The following is a 13,967-nucleotide window of genomic DNA, read 5'->3' as shown; positions in this document are numbered from 1 at the left end:
ATAGTACCAAGTGGCTCCTGCAATCTGCCATCAAAAAGTTGTCAGGCGAGTTTTGTTTTCCAGGGAAAAGCGCCGTTGTTTGTGTTTGGGGGCCTGTGGCTGGGAGTGGACGGATGGCTCCTTAGAACCACGATACGCAGGATGTTTCCCAGACCAGAGGTGGCACCAGTGCCAAGTCGGGCTGGTTTGATACTACCAAGTGGTTCCTGCAATCTGCCATCCAGAAGCGGGGCAGCTTACTTTTGTTTGCCAGGGAAACGGGCCGAGTTTTGTGTCTGGGGGCCTATGGCTGGGAGTGACCGCCTGGCTCCTGAAAAGCTACGATAGGCAGGATGGTGACCAGACCCATGGTGGCACCAGTGCCAAGTTGGGCTGGTTTGATAGTACCAAGTGGCTCCTGCAATCTGCCATCAAAAAGTTGGCAGGCGAGTTTGTTATCCAGGGAAAAGCGCCGTTGTTTGTGTTTGGGGGCCAGTGGCTGGGAGTGGCCGGCTGGCTCCTTAGAATCCACGATACGCAGGATGGTTCCCAGACCAGAGGTGGCACCAGTGCCAAGTCGGGCTGGTTTGAAGGTGAAAAGTGGCTCCTGCAATCTGCCATCCAGAAGCGGGATAACTTACTTTTGTTTGCCAGGGAAAAGGGCCGAGGTTTGTGTCTGGGGGCCTATGGCTGGGAGTGACCGGCTGGCTCCTGAAAAGCTACGATAGGCAGGATGGTGACCAGACCCATGGTGGCACCAGTGCCAAGTTGGGCTGGTTTGATAGTACCAAGTGGCTCCTGCAATCTGCCATCAAAATGTTGGCAGGCGAGTTTTGTTTTCCAGGGAAAAGTGCCGTTGTTTGTGTTTGGGGGCCTGTGGGTGGGAGTGACCGGCTGGCTCCTTAGAATCCACGATACGCAGGATGGTTCCCAGACCAGAGGTCGCACCAGTGCCAAGTCGGGCCAGTTTGATGGTGCAAATTGGCTCCTGCAATCTGCCATCCAGAAGCGGGGTAGCTTACTTTTGTTTGCCAGGGAAACGGGCCGAGTTTTGTGTCTGGGGGCCTATGGCTGCGAGTGACCGGCTGGCTCCTGAAAAGCTACGATAGGCAGGATGGTGACCAGACCCATGGTGGCACCAGTGCCAAGTTGGGCTGATTTGATAGTACCAAGTGGCTCCTGCAATCTGCCATCAAAAAGTTGGCAGGCGAGTTTTGTTTTCCAGGGAAAAGCGCCGTTGTTTGTGTCTGGGGGCCTGTGGCTGGGAGTGGCCGGCTGGCTCCTTACAATGAACGATACGCAGGATGGTTCCCAGACCTGAGGTCGCACCAGTGCAAAGTTGGGCTGGTTTGATACTACCAAGTGGTTCCTGCAATCTGCCATCCAGAAGCGGGGCAGCTTACTTTTGTTTGCCAGGGAAACGGGCCGAGGTTTTTCTCTGGGGGCCTATGGCAGGGAGGGACCGGCTGGCTCCTGAAAAGCTACGATAGGCAGGATGGTGACCAGACCCATGGTGGCACCAGTGCCAAGTTGGGCTGATTTGATAGTAGCAAGTGGCTCCTGCAATGTGCCATCATAATTTTGGCAGGCGAGTTTTGTTTTCCAGGGAAAAGCGCTGTGGTTTGTGTTTGGGGGCCTGTGGCTGGGACTGACCGGCTGGCTCCTTAAAATCCACGATACGCAGGATGGTTCCCAGAGCCAAGGTGGCACCAGTGTCAAGTTGGGCTGGTTTGATTGTACCAAGTGGCTCCTGCAATCTGCCATCCAGACGCGGGGCAGCTTACTTTTGTTTGCCAGGGAAACGGGCCGAGGTTTTTCTCTGGGGGCCTATGGCAGGGAGGGACCGGCTGGCTCCTGAAAAGCTACGATAGGCAGGATGGTGACCAGACCCATGGTGGCACCAGTGCCAAGTTGGGCTGATTTGATAGTAGCAAGTGGCTCCTGCAATGTGCCATCATAATTTTGGCAGGCGAGTTTTGTTTTCCAGGGAAAAGCGCTGTGGTTTGTGTTTGGGGGCCTGTGGCTGGGAGTGACCGGCTGGCTCCTTAGAATCCACGATACGCAGGATGGTTCCCAGACCCAAGGTGGCACCAGTGCCAAGTTGGGCTGGTTTGATAGTACCAAGTGGCTCCTGCAATCTGCCATCCAGAAGCGGGGCAGCTTACTTTTGTTTGCCAGGGAAACGGGTCGAGCTTTGTGTCTGGGGGCCTATGGCTGGGAGTGACCGGCTGGCTCCTGAAAAGCTACGATAGGCAGGATGGTGACCAGACCCATGGTGGCACCAGTGCCAAGTAGGGCTGGTTTGATAGTACCAAGTGGCTCCTGCAATCTGCCATCAAAAAGTTGGCATGCAAGTTTTGTTTTCCAGGGAAAAGCGCCGTTGTTTTTGTTTGGGGGCCTATGGCTGGGAGTGGCCGGCTGGCTCCTTAGAATCCAAGATACGCAGGATGGTTCCCAGACCAGAGGTGGCACCAGTGCCAAGTCGGGCTGGTTTGATAGTACCAAGTGCGTCCTGCAATCTGCCATCCAGAAGCGGGGTAGCTTACTTTTGTTTGCCAGGGAAACGGGCCGAGGTTTTTGTCTCGGGGCCTATGGCTGGGAGTGACCGGCTGGCTCCTGAAAAGCTACGATAGGCAGGATGGTGACCAGACCCATGGTGGCACCAGTGCCAAGTTCGGCTGGTTTGATAGTAGCAAGTGGCTCCTGCAATCTGCCATCAAAAAGTTGGCAGGCGAGTTTTGTTTTCCAGGGAAAAGCGCCGTTGTTTGTGTTTGGGGGCCTGTGGCTGGGAGTGGCCGGCTGGCTCCTTAGAATCCACGATACGCAGCATGGTTCCCAGACCAGAGGTGGCACCAGTGCCAAGTCGGGCTGGTTTGATAGTACCAAGTGCGTCCTGCAATCTGCCATCCAGAAGCGGGGCAGCTTACTTTTGTTTGCCAGGGAAACGGGCCGAGGTTTTTGTCTGGGGGCCTATGGCTGGGAGTGACCGGCTGGCTCCTGAAAAGCTACGATAGGCAGGATGGTGACCCGACCAGAGGTGGCACCAGTGCCAAGTTGGGCTGATTTGATAGTACCAAGTAGCTCCTGCAATCTGCCATCAAATTTGGCAGGCGAGTTTTGTTTTCCAGGGAAAAGCGCCGTTGTTTGTGTTTGGGGGCCTGTGGCTGGGAGAGGCCGGCTGGCTCCTTAGAATCCACGATACGCAGCATGGTTCCCAGACCAGAGGTGGCACCAATGCCAAGTCGGGCTAGTTTGATGGTGCAAAGTGGCTCCTGCAATCTGCCATCCAGTAGCGGGGTAGCTTACTTTTTTTTGCCAGGGAAACGGGCCGAGGTTTTTGTCTGGAGGCCTATGGCTGGGAGTGACCGGCTGGCTCCTGAAAAGCTACGATAGGCAGGATGGTGACCAGACCCATGGTGACACCAGTGCCAAGTTGGGCTGATTTGATAGTACCAAGTGGCTCCTGCAATCTGCCATCAAAAAGTTGGCAGGCGAGTTTTGTTTTCCAGGGAAAAGCGCTGTTGTTTGTGTTTGCGGGCCTGTGGCTGGGAGTGGCCGGCTGGCTCCTTAGAATCCACGATACGCAGGATGGTTCCCAGACCCAAGATGGCACCAGTGCCAAGTCGGGCTGGTTTGATAGTACCAAGTGGTTCCTGCAATCTGCCATCCAGAAGCGGGGCAGCTGAATTTTGTTTGCCAGGGAAACGGGCCGAGGTTTTTGTCTGGGGGCCTATGGCTGGCAGTGGCCGGCTGGCTCCTGAAAATCCATTATACGCAGCATGGTTCCCAGACCCAAGATGGCACCAGTGCCAAGTTGGGCTGGTTTGACAGTGTCAAGTGCCTCATGCAATCTCCCATCCAGAAACGGGGCAGCTGAGTTCTTTTGCCTGTGAACCGGCCGTTGTTTTTGATTGGGGTCTGTGGCCGAGAATGGTCGACTGGCTCCTGACAATCCACAACACGCAGGATGGTTCCCAGACTCAAGGTGGCACCAGGGCCAAGTCGGGCTTTTTTGATAGTACCAAGTGCGTCCTGCAATCTGCCATCCTGACGCGGGGCAGCGGATCTTTGTTTGCCAGAGTAAAGGTCCGTGGTTTGTTTTTGGGGGCATATGGCTGGGAGTGGCCGGCTGGCTCCTTAAGAAGGTCGATACGCAGGATGGTTCCCAGATCGAAGGTGGCACCATCGCCAAGTTTGGCTGTTTTTGGAGTACCAAGTGCGTCCTGATATTTTCCATCCAGAAGAAGGGCAGTTGAGTTTTCTTTTCCAGGGAAAAGCGCCGTTGTTTTTGTTTGGAGGCCTGTGGCTGGGAGTGGCCGGCTGGCTCCTTTCAACACACGATACGCCGGATGGTTCCCAACCCAAGGTGGCACCAGTGCCAAGTCGGGCTGGTTTGATACTACCAAGTGGCTCCTGCAATCTGCCATCCAGAAGCGGGGTAGCTTACTTTTTTTTGCCAGGGAAACGGGCCGAGCTTTGTGTCTCAGGGCCTATGGCTGGGAGTGACCGGCTGGCTCCTGAAAAGCAACGATAGGCAGGATGGTGATCAGACCCATGGTGACACCAGTGCCAAGTTGGGCTGGTTTGATAGTACCAAGTGGCTCCTGCAATCTGCCATCAAAAAGTTGGCAGGCGAGTTGTGTTTTCCAGGGAAAAGCGCCGTTGTTTTTGTTTGGGGGCCTGTGGGTGGGAGTGGCCGGCTGGCTCCTTAGAATCCACGATACGCAGCATGGTTCCCAGACCCAAGGTGGCACCAGTGCCAAGTCGGGCTGGTTTGATGGTGAAAAGTGGCTCCTGCAATCTGCCATCCAGAAGCGGGATAACTTACTTTTGTTTGCCAGGGAAACGGGCCGAGGTTTGTGTTTGGGGGCCTATGGCTGGGAGTGACCGGCTGGCTCCTGAAAAGCTACGATAGGCAGGATGGTGACCAGACCCATGGTGGCACCAGTGCCAAGTTGGGCTGGTTTGATAGTACCAAGTGGCTCCTGCAATCTGCCATCAAAAAGTTGGCAGGCGAGTTTTGTTTTCCAGGGAAAAGCTCAGTTGTTTGTGTTTGGGGGCCTGTGGCTGGGATTGGCCAGCTGTCTCCTTAGAATCCACGATACGCAGGATGGTTCCCAGACCAGAGGTGGCACCAGTGCCAAGTCGGGCTGGTTTGATGGTACCATGTGGCTCCTGCAATCTGCCATCCAGAAGCGGGGCAGCTTACTTTTGTTTGCCACGGAAACGGGCCGAGGTTTGTGTCTGGGGGCCTATGGCTGGGAGTGGCCGGCTAGGTCCTGTAAAGCTACGATAGGCAGGATGGTGACCAGACCCATGGTGGCACCAGTGCCAAGTTGGGCTGGTTTGATAGTACCAAGTGGCTCCTGCAATCTGCCATCCAGAAGCGGGTCAGCTTACTTTTGTTTCCCAGGGAAACGGGCCGAGGTATTTGTCTGGGGGCCTATGGCTGGGAGTGACTGGCTGGCTACTGAAAAGCTACGATAGGCAGGATGGTTACCAGACTCATGGTGGCACCAGTGCCAAGTTGGGCTTGTTTGATAGTACCAAGTGGCTCCTGCAATCTGCCATCAAAAAGTTGTCAGGCGAGTTTTGTTTTCCAGGGAAAAGCGCCGATGTTTTGTTTAGAGGCCTGTGGCTGGGAGTGGCCGCATGACCTCGTAGAATCTACGTTACGCAGCATGGTTCCCAGAGCCAAGGTGGCACCAGGGCCAAGTCGGGCTGGTTTGATAGTACCAACTGCATCCTGCAATCTGCCATCCAAAAGCGGGGCAGCTTACTTTTGTTTGCCAGGGAAACGGGCCGAGGTTTGTGTCTGGGGGCCTATGGCAGGGAGTGACCGGCTGGCTCCTGAAAAGCTACGATAGGCAGGATGTTTGCCTGACCCATGGTGGCACCAGTGCCAAGTTGGGCTGGTTTGATAGTACCAAGTGGCTCCTGCAATCTGCCATCCAGAATCGGGGGTGCTTACTTTTGTTTTCCAGGGAAACGGGCCGAGGTTTGTGTCTGGAGGCCTATGGCTGGGAGTGACCGGCTGGCTCCTGAAAAGCTACGATAGGCAGGATGGTGACCAGACCCATGGTGGCACCAGTGCCAAGTTGGGCTGGTTTGATAGTACCAAGTGGCTCCTGCAATCTGCCATGAAAAAGTTGGCAGGCGAGTTTTGTTTTCCAGGAAAAAGCGCCGTTGTTTGTGTTTGGGGGCCTGTGGCTGGGAGTGGCCAGCTGGCTCCTTAGAATCCACGATACGCAGGATGGTTCCCAGACCAGAGGTGGCACCAGTGCCAAGTCGGGCTGGTTTGATGGTGCAAAGTGGCTCCTGCAATCTGCCATCCAGAAGCGGGGTAGCTTACTTTTGTTTGCCAGGGAAACGGGCCGAGGTTTGTGACTGGGGGCCTATGGCTGGGAGTGACCGGCTGGCTCCTGAAAAGCTACGATAGGCAGGATGGTGACCAGATCCATGGTGGCACCAGTGCCAAGTTGGGCTGGTTTGATAGTACCAAGTGGCTCCTGCAATCTGCCATCAAAAAGTTGGCAGGCGAGTTTTGTTTTCCTGGGAAAAGCGCCGTTGTTTTTGTTTGGAGGCCTGTGGCTGGGAGTGGCTGGCTGCCTCCTTTGAACCCAGGATTCGCAGCATGGTTCCCAGAGCCAAGGTGGCACCAGTGCCAAGTTGGGCTGGTTTGATAGTACCAAGTGGCTCCTGCAATCTGCCATCCAGAAGCGGGACAGCTTACTTTTATTTCCCAGGGAAACGGGCCGAGGTATTTGTCTGGGGGCCTATGGCTGGGAGTGACTGGCTGGCTACTGAAAAGCTACGATAGGCAGGATGGTTACCAGACTCATGGTGGCACCAGTGCCAAGTCGGGCTGGTTTGATAATACTAAATAGCTCCTGCAATCTGCCATCCAGACGCGGGGCAGCGGATTTTTGTTTGCTGGAGAAACGTTCCGTGGTTTTTTTCTGGGGGTATATGGCTGGACGTGGCCGGCTGGCTCCTTTAAAAGCTCGATACGCAGGATTGTTCCCTGACCCAAGGTGGCATCAGTGCCAAGTCGGGCTCTTTTCGTAGTACCAAGTGCGTCCTGCAATTTGCCATCCAGAAGAGGGGCAGTTGAGTTTTGTTTGCCAGAGCAAAGGGCCGTGGTATGTGTTTGGGGGCATATGGCTGAGAGTGGCCGGCTGGCCCCTGAAAATCCACGATAGGCAGGATGGTTCCCAGAACCAAGGTGGCACGAGTGCCATGTTGGCCTGGTTTGATAGTACCATGTGGCTCCTGCAATCTGCCATCCAGAAGCGGGGCTGCTTACTTTGGTTTGCCAGGGAAACGGGACGAGGTATTTGTCAGGGGGCCTATGGCTGGGAGTGACCGGCTGGCTCCTGAAAAGCTACGATAGGCAGGATGGTGACCAGACCCATGGTGGCACCAGTGCCAAGTTGGGCTGGTTTGATAGTACCAAGTGGCTCCTGCAATCTGCCATCAAAATGTTGGCAGGCGAGTTTTGTTTTCCAGGGAAAAGCGCCGTTGTTTTTGTTTAGAGGCCTGTGGCAGGGAGTGGCCACCTGTCCTCGTAGAATCTACGTTACGCAGGATGGTTCCCAGAGCCAAGGTGGCACCAGGGCCAAGTCGGGCTGGTTTGATAGTACTAAGTGCATCCTGCAATCAGCCATCCAAAAGCGGGGCAGCTTACTTTTGTTTGCCAGGGAAACGGGCCGAGGTTTGTGTCTGGGGGCCTATGGCAGGGAGTGACCGGCTGGCTCCTGAAAAGCTACGATAGGCAGGATGTTTACCAGACCCATGGTGGCACCAGTGCCAAGTTGGGCTGATTTCATAGTACCAAGTGGCTCCTGCAATCTGCCATCCAGGATCGGGGCAGCTTACTTTTGTTTTCCAGGGAAACGGGCCGAGGTTTGTGTCTGGGGGCCTATGGCTGGGAGTGACCGGCTGGCTCCTGAAAAGCTACGATAGGCAGGATGGTGACCAGACCCATGGCGGCACCAGTGCCAAGTTGGGCTTGTTTGATAGTACCAAGTGGCTCCTGCAATCTGCCATCAAAATGTTGGCAGGCGAGTTTTGTTTTCCAGGGAAAAGCGCCGTTGTTTTTGTTTGGTGGCCTGTGGCACGGAGTGGCCGGGTGGCTGCTTAGAATCCACGATACGCAGGATGGTTCCCAGACCCAAGGTGGCACCAGTGCCAAGTCGGGCTGTTTTGACACTACCAAGTGGCTCCTGCACTCTGCCATCCAGAATCGGGGCAGCTTAATTTTGTTTGCCAGGGAAACGGTCCGAGGTTTGTGTCTGGGGGCCTATGGCTGGGAGTGACCGGCTGGCTCCTGAAATGCTACAATAGGCAGGATGGTTCCCAGACCCATAGTGGCACCAGTGCCAAGTTGGGCTGATTTGATAGTACCAAGTGGCTCCTGCAATCTGCCATCCAGAATCGGGGTAGCTTACTTTTGTTTTCCAGGGAAACGGGCCGAGGTTTGTGTCTGGGGGTCTATGGTTGGGAGTGGCCGGCTGGCTCCTTAGAATCCACGATACGCAGGATGGTTCCCAGAGCTGAGGTGCCACCAGTGCCAAGTTGGGCTGGTTTGATACTACCAAGTGGTTCCTGCAATCTGCCATCCAGAAGCGGGGCAGCTTACTTTTGTTTGCCTGGGAAACGGGCCGAGGTTTTTGTCTGGGGGCCTATGGCTGGGACTGACCGGCTGGCTCCTTAAAATCCACGATACGCAGGATGGTTCCCAGACCAGAGTTGGCACCAGTGCCAAGTCGGGCTGGTTTGATAGTACCAAGTGGCTCCTGCAATCTGCCATCCAGAAGCGGGGCAGCTTACTTTTGTTTGCCAGGGAAACGGGCCGAGGTTTATGACTGGGGGCCTATGGCAGGGAGGGACCGGCTGGCTCCTGAAAAGCTACGATAGGCAGGATGGTGACCAGACCCATGGTGGCACCAGTGCCAAGTTGGGCTGGTTTGATAGTAGCAAGTGGCTCCTGCAATGTGCCATCAAAATTTTGGCAGGCGAGTTTTGTTTTCCAGGGAAAAGCGCTGTGGTTTGTGTTTGGGGGCCTATGGCTGGGAGTGGCCGGCTGGCTCATTAGAATCCAAGATACGCCGGATGGTTCCCAGACCTGAGGTGGCACCAGTGCCAAGTCGGGCTGGTTTGATAGTACCAAGTGCGTCCTGCAATCTGCCATCCAGAAGCGGGGTAGCTTACTTTTGTTTGCCAGGGAAACGGACCGAGGTTTTTGTCTCGGGGCCTATGGCTGGGAGTGACCGGCTGGCTCCTGAAAAGCTACGATAGGCAGGATGGTGACCAGACCCATGGTGGCACCAGTGCCAAGTTCGGCTGGTTTGATAGTAGCAAGTGGCTCCTGCAATCTGCCATCAAAAAGTTGGCAGGCGAGTTTTGTTTTCCAGGGAAAAGCGCCGTTGTTTGTGTTTGGGGGCCTGTGGGTGGGAGTGGCCGGCTGGTTCCTTAGAATCCACGATACGCAGGATGGTTCCCAGACCTGAGGTGGCACCAGTGCCAAGTCGGGCTAGTTTGATGGTGCAAAGTGGCTCCTGCAATCTGCCATCCAGAAGCGGGGCAGCTTACTTTTGTTTCCCAGGGAAACGGGCCGAGCTTTGTGTCTGGGGGCCTATGGCTGGGAGTGACCGGCTGGCTCCTGAAAAGCTACGATAGGCAGGATGGTGACCAGACCCATGGTGGCACCAGTGCCAAGTTGGGCTGGTTTGATAGTACCAAGTGGCTCCTGCAATCTGCCATCAAAATGTTGTCAGGCGAGTTTTGTTTTCCAGGGAAAAGCGCCGTTGTTTTGTTTAGAGGCCTGGGGCAGGGAGTGGCCGCCTGTCCTCGTAGAATCTACGTTACGCAGCATGGTTCCCAGAGCCAAGGTGGCACCAGGGCCAAGTCGGGCTGGTTTGATAGTACTAAGTGCATCCTGCAATCAGCCATCTAAAAGCCGGGCAGCTTACTTTTGTTTGCCAGGGAAACGGGCCGAGGTTTGTGTCTGGGGGCCTATGGCAGGGAGTGACCGGCTGGCTCCTGAAAAGCTACGATAGGCAGGATGTTTACCAAACCCATGGTGGCACCAGTGCCAAGTTGGGCTGATTTCATAGTACCAAGTGGCTCCTGCAATCTGCCATCCAGAATCGGGGCAGCTTACTTTTGTTTTCCAGGGAAACGGGCCAAGGTTTGTGTCTGGGGGCCTATGGCTGGGAGTGACCGGCTGGCTCCTGAAAAGCTACGATAGGCAGGATGGTGACCAGACCCATGGCGGCACCAGTGCCAAGTTGGGCTTGTTTGATAGTACCAAGTGGCTCCTGCAATCTGCCATCAAAATGTTGGCAGGCGAGTTTTGTTTTCCAGGGAAAAGCGCCGTTGTTTGTGTTTGGGGGCCTGTGGCACGGAGTGGCCGGGTGGCTGCTTAGAATCCACGATACGCAGGATGGTTCCCAGACCCAAGGTGGCACCAGTGCCAAGTCGGGCTGTTTTGACACTACCAAGTGGCTCCTGCACTCTGCCATCCAGAATCGGGGCAGCTTAATTTTGTTTGCCAGGGAAACGGTCCGAGGTTTGTGTCTGGGGGCCTATGGCTGGGAGTGACCAGCTGGCTCCTGAAATGCTACAATAGGCAGGATGGTTCCCAGACCCATAGTGGCACCAGTGCCAAGTTGGGATGATTTGATAGTACCAAGTGGCTCCTGCAATCTGCCATCAAAAAGTTGGCAGGCGAATTTTGTTTTCCAGGGAAAAGCGCCGTTGTTTGTGTTTAGGGGCCTGTGGCTGGGAGTGGCCGGCTGGCTCCTTAGAATCCACGATATGCAGGATTGTTCCCAGACCCAAGGTGGCACCAGTGCCAAGTCGGGCTGGTTTGATGGTGCAAAGTGGCTCCTGCAATCTGCCATCCAGACGCGGGGCAGCGGATTTTTGTTTCCAAGAGAAATGATCCGTGGTTTGTTTTTGGGGGTTTATGGGTGGGCGTGGCCGGCTGGCTCCTTAAAAAGCTCGATATGCAGGATGGTTCCCTGACACAAGGTGGCACCAGTGCCACGTCGGGCGGTTTTCGTAGTACAAAGTGCGTCCTAAAATTTGCCATCCAGAAGAGGGGCAGTTGAGTTATGTTTGCCAGAGAAAAGGGCCGTGGTTTGTTTTTGGGGGCACATGGCTGAGAGTGGCCGGCTGGCTCCTGAAAAGCTACGATAGGCAGGATGTTTACCAGACCCATGGTGGCACCAGTGCCAAGTTGGGCTGATTTGATAGTACCAAGTGGCTCCTGCAATCTGCCATCCAGAATCGGGGTAGCTTACTTTTGTTTTCCAGGGAAACGGGCCGAGGTTTGTGTCTGGGGGTCTATGGTTGGGAGTGGCCGGCTGGCTCCTTAGAAACCACGATATGCAGCATGGTTCCCAGACAAGAGGTGCCACCAGTGCCAAGTTGGGCTGGTTTGATACTACCAAGTGGTTCCTGCAATCTGCCATCCAGAAGCGGGGCAGCTTACTTTTGTTTGCCTGGGAAACGGGCCGAGGTTTTTGTCTGGGGGCCTATGGCTGGGACTGACCGGCTGGCTCCTTAAAATCCACGATACGCAGGATGGTTCCCAGACCAGAGTTGGCACCAGTGCCAAGTCGGGCTGGTTTGATAGTACCAAGTGGCTCCTGCAATCTGCCATCCAGAAGCGGGGCAGCTTACTTTTGTTTGCCAGGGAAACGGGCCGAGGTTTGTGTCTGGGGGCCTATGGCAGGGAGGGACCTGCTGGCTCCTGAAAAGCTACGATAGGCAGGATGGTGACCAGACCCATGGTGGCACCAGTGCCAAGTTGGGCTAATTTGATAGTAGCAAGTGGCTCCTGCAATCTGCCATCAAAATGTTGGCAGGCGAGTTTTGTTTTCCAGGGAAAAGCGCTGTGGTTTGTGTTTGGGGGCCTGTGGCTGGGAGTGACCGGCTGGCTCCTTAGAATCCACGATACGCAGGATGGTTCCCAGACCCAAGGTGGCACCAGTGCCAAGTTGGGCTGGTTTGATAGTACCAAGTGGCTCCTGCAATCTGCCATCCAGAAGCGGGGCAGCTTACTTTTTTTTGCCAGGGAAACGGGTCGAGCTTTGTGTCTGGGGGCCTATGGCTGGGAGTGACCGGCTGGCTCCTGAAAAGCTACGATAGGCAGGATGGTGACCAGACCCATGGTGGCACCAGTGCCAAGTAGGGCTGGTTTGATAGTACCAAGTGGCTCCTGCAATCTGCCATCAAAATGTTGGCAGGCAAGTTTTGTTTTCCAGGGAAAAGCGCCGTTGTTTGTGTTTGGGGGCCTATGGCTGGGAGTGGCCGGCTGGCTCATTAGAATCCAAGATACGCCGGATGGTTCCCAGACCTGAGGTGGCACCAGTGCCAAGTCGGGCTGGTTTAATAGTACCAAGTGCGTCCTGCAATCTGCCATCAAAATGTTGGCAGGCGAGTTTTGTTTTCCAGGGAAAAGCGCCGTTGTTTGTGTTTGGGGGCCTGTGGCTGGGAGTGGCCGGCTGGCTCCTTAGAATCCACGATACGCAGGATGGTTCCCAGACCAGAGGTGGCACCAGTGCCAAGTCGGGCTGGTTTGATACTACCAAGTGCGTCCTGCAATCGGCCATCCAGAAGCGGGGCAGCTTACTTTTGTTTGCCAGGGAAACGGGCCGAGGTTTGTGTCTGGGGGCCTATGGCTGCGAGTGACCGGCTGGCTCCTGAAAAGCTACGATAGGCAGGATGGTGACCAGACCCATGGTGGCACCAGTGCCAAGTTGGGCTGATTTGATAGTACCAAGTGGCTCCTGCAATCTGCCATGAAATTGTTGGCAGGCGAGTTTTGTTTTCCAGGGAAAAGCGCCGTTGTTTCTGTTTGGGGGCCTGTGGCTGGGAGTGGCCGGCTGGCTCCTTAGAATCCACGATACGCGGCATGGTTCCCAGACCTGAGGTGGCACCAGTGCCAAGTTGGGCTTGTTTGATAGTACCAAGTGCGTCCTGCAATCTGCCATCCAGAAGCGGGGCAGCTTACTTTTGTTTGCAGGGGAAACGGGCCGAGGTTTGTGTCTCAGGGCCTATGGCTGGGAGTGACCGGCTGGCTCCTGAAAAGCTACGATAGGCAGGATGGTGACCAGACCCATGGTGGCACCAGTGCCAAGTTGGGCTGGTTTGATAGTACCAAGTGGCTCCTGCAATCTGCCATCAAAAAGTTGGCAGGCGAGTTTGTTATCCAGGGAAAAGCGCCGTTGTTTGTGTTTGGGGGCCTGTGGCAGGGAGTGGCCGGCTGGCTCCTTAGAATCCACGATACGCAGGATGGTTCCCAGACCAGAGGTCGCACCAGTGCCAAGTCGGGCCAGTTTGATGGTGCAAAGTGGCTCCTGCAATCTGCCATCCAGAAGCGGGGTAGCTTACTTTTGTTTGCCAGGGAAACGGGCCGAGTTTTGTGTCTGGGGGCCTATGGCTGGGAGTGACCGGCTGGCTCCTGAAAAGCTACGATAGGCAGGATGGTGACCAGACCCATGGTGGCACCAGTGCCAAGTTGGGCTGATTTGATAGTACCAAGTGGCTCCTGCAATCTGCCATCAAAAAGTTGGCAGGCGAGTTTTGTTTTCCAGGGAAAAGCGCCGTTGTTTGTGTCTGGGGGCCTGTGGCTGGGAGTGGCCGGCTGGCTCCTTACAATGAACGATACGCAGGATGGTTCCCAGACCTGAGGTGGCACCAGTGCCAAGTCGGGCTGGTTGGATAGTACCAAGTGGCTCCTGCAATCTGCCATCCAGAAGCGGGGCAGCTTACTTTTGTTTGCCAGGGAAACGGGCCGAGGTTTGTGTCTGGGGGCCTATGGCAGGGAGGGACCGGCTGGCTCCTGAAAAGCTACGATAGGCAGGATGGTGACCAGACCCATGGTGGCACCAGTGCCAAGTTGGGCTGATTTGATAGTAGCAAGTGGCTCCTGCAATCTGCCATCAAAATGTTGGCAGGCGAGTTTTGTTTTCCAG

The sequence above is a fragment of the Melospiza melodia genome, chromosome 2, assembly GCF_035770615.1.
Source record: "Melospiza melodia melodia isolate bMelMel2 chromosome 2, bMelMel2.pri, whole genome shotgun sequence".
Lineage (NCBI taxonomy): Eukaryota > Metazoa > Chordata > Aves > Passeriformes > Passerellidae > Melospiza > Melospiza melodia.
The sequence above is the reverse complement of the archived record's forward strand: the minus strand, read 5'-3'. Positions refer to the sequence as shown.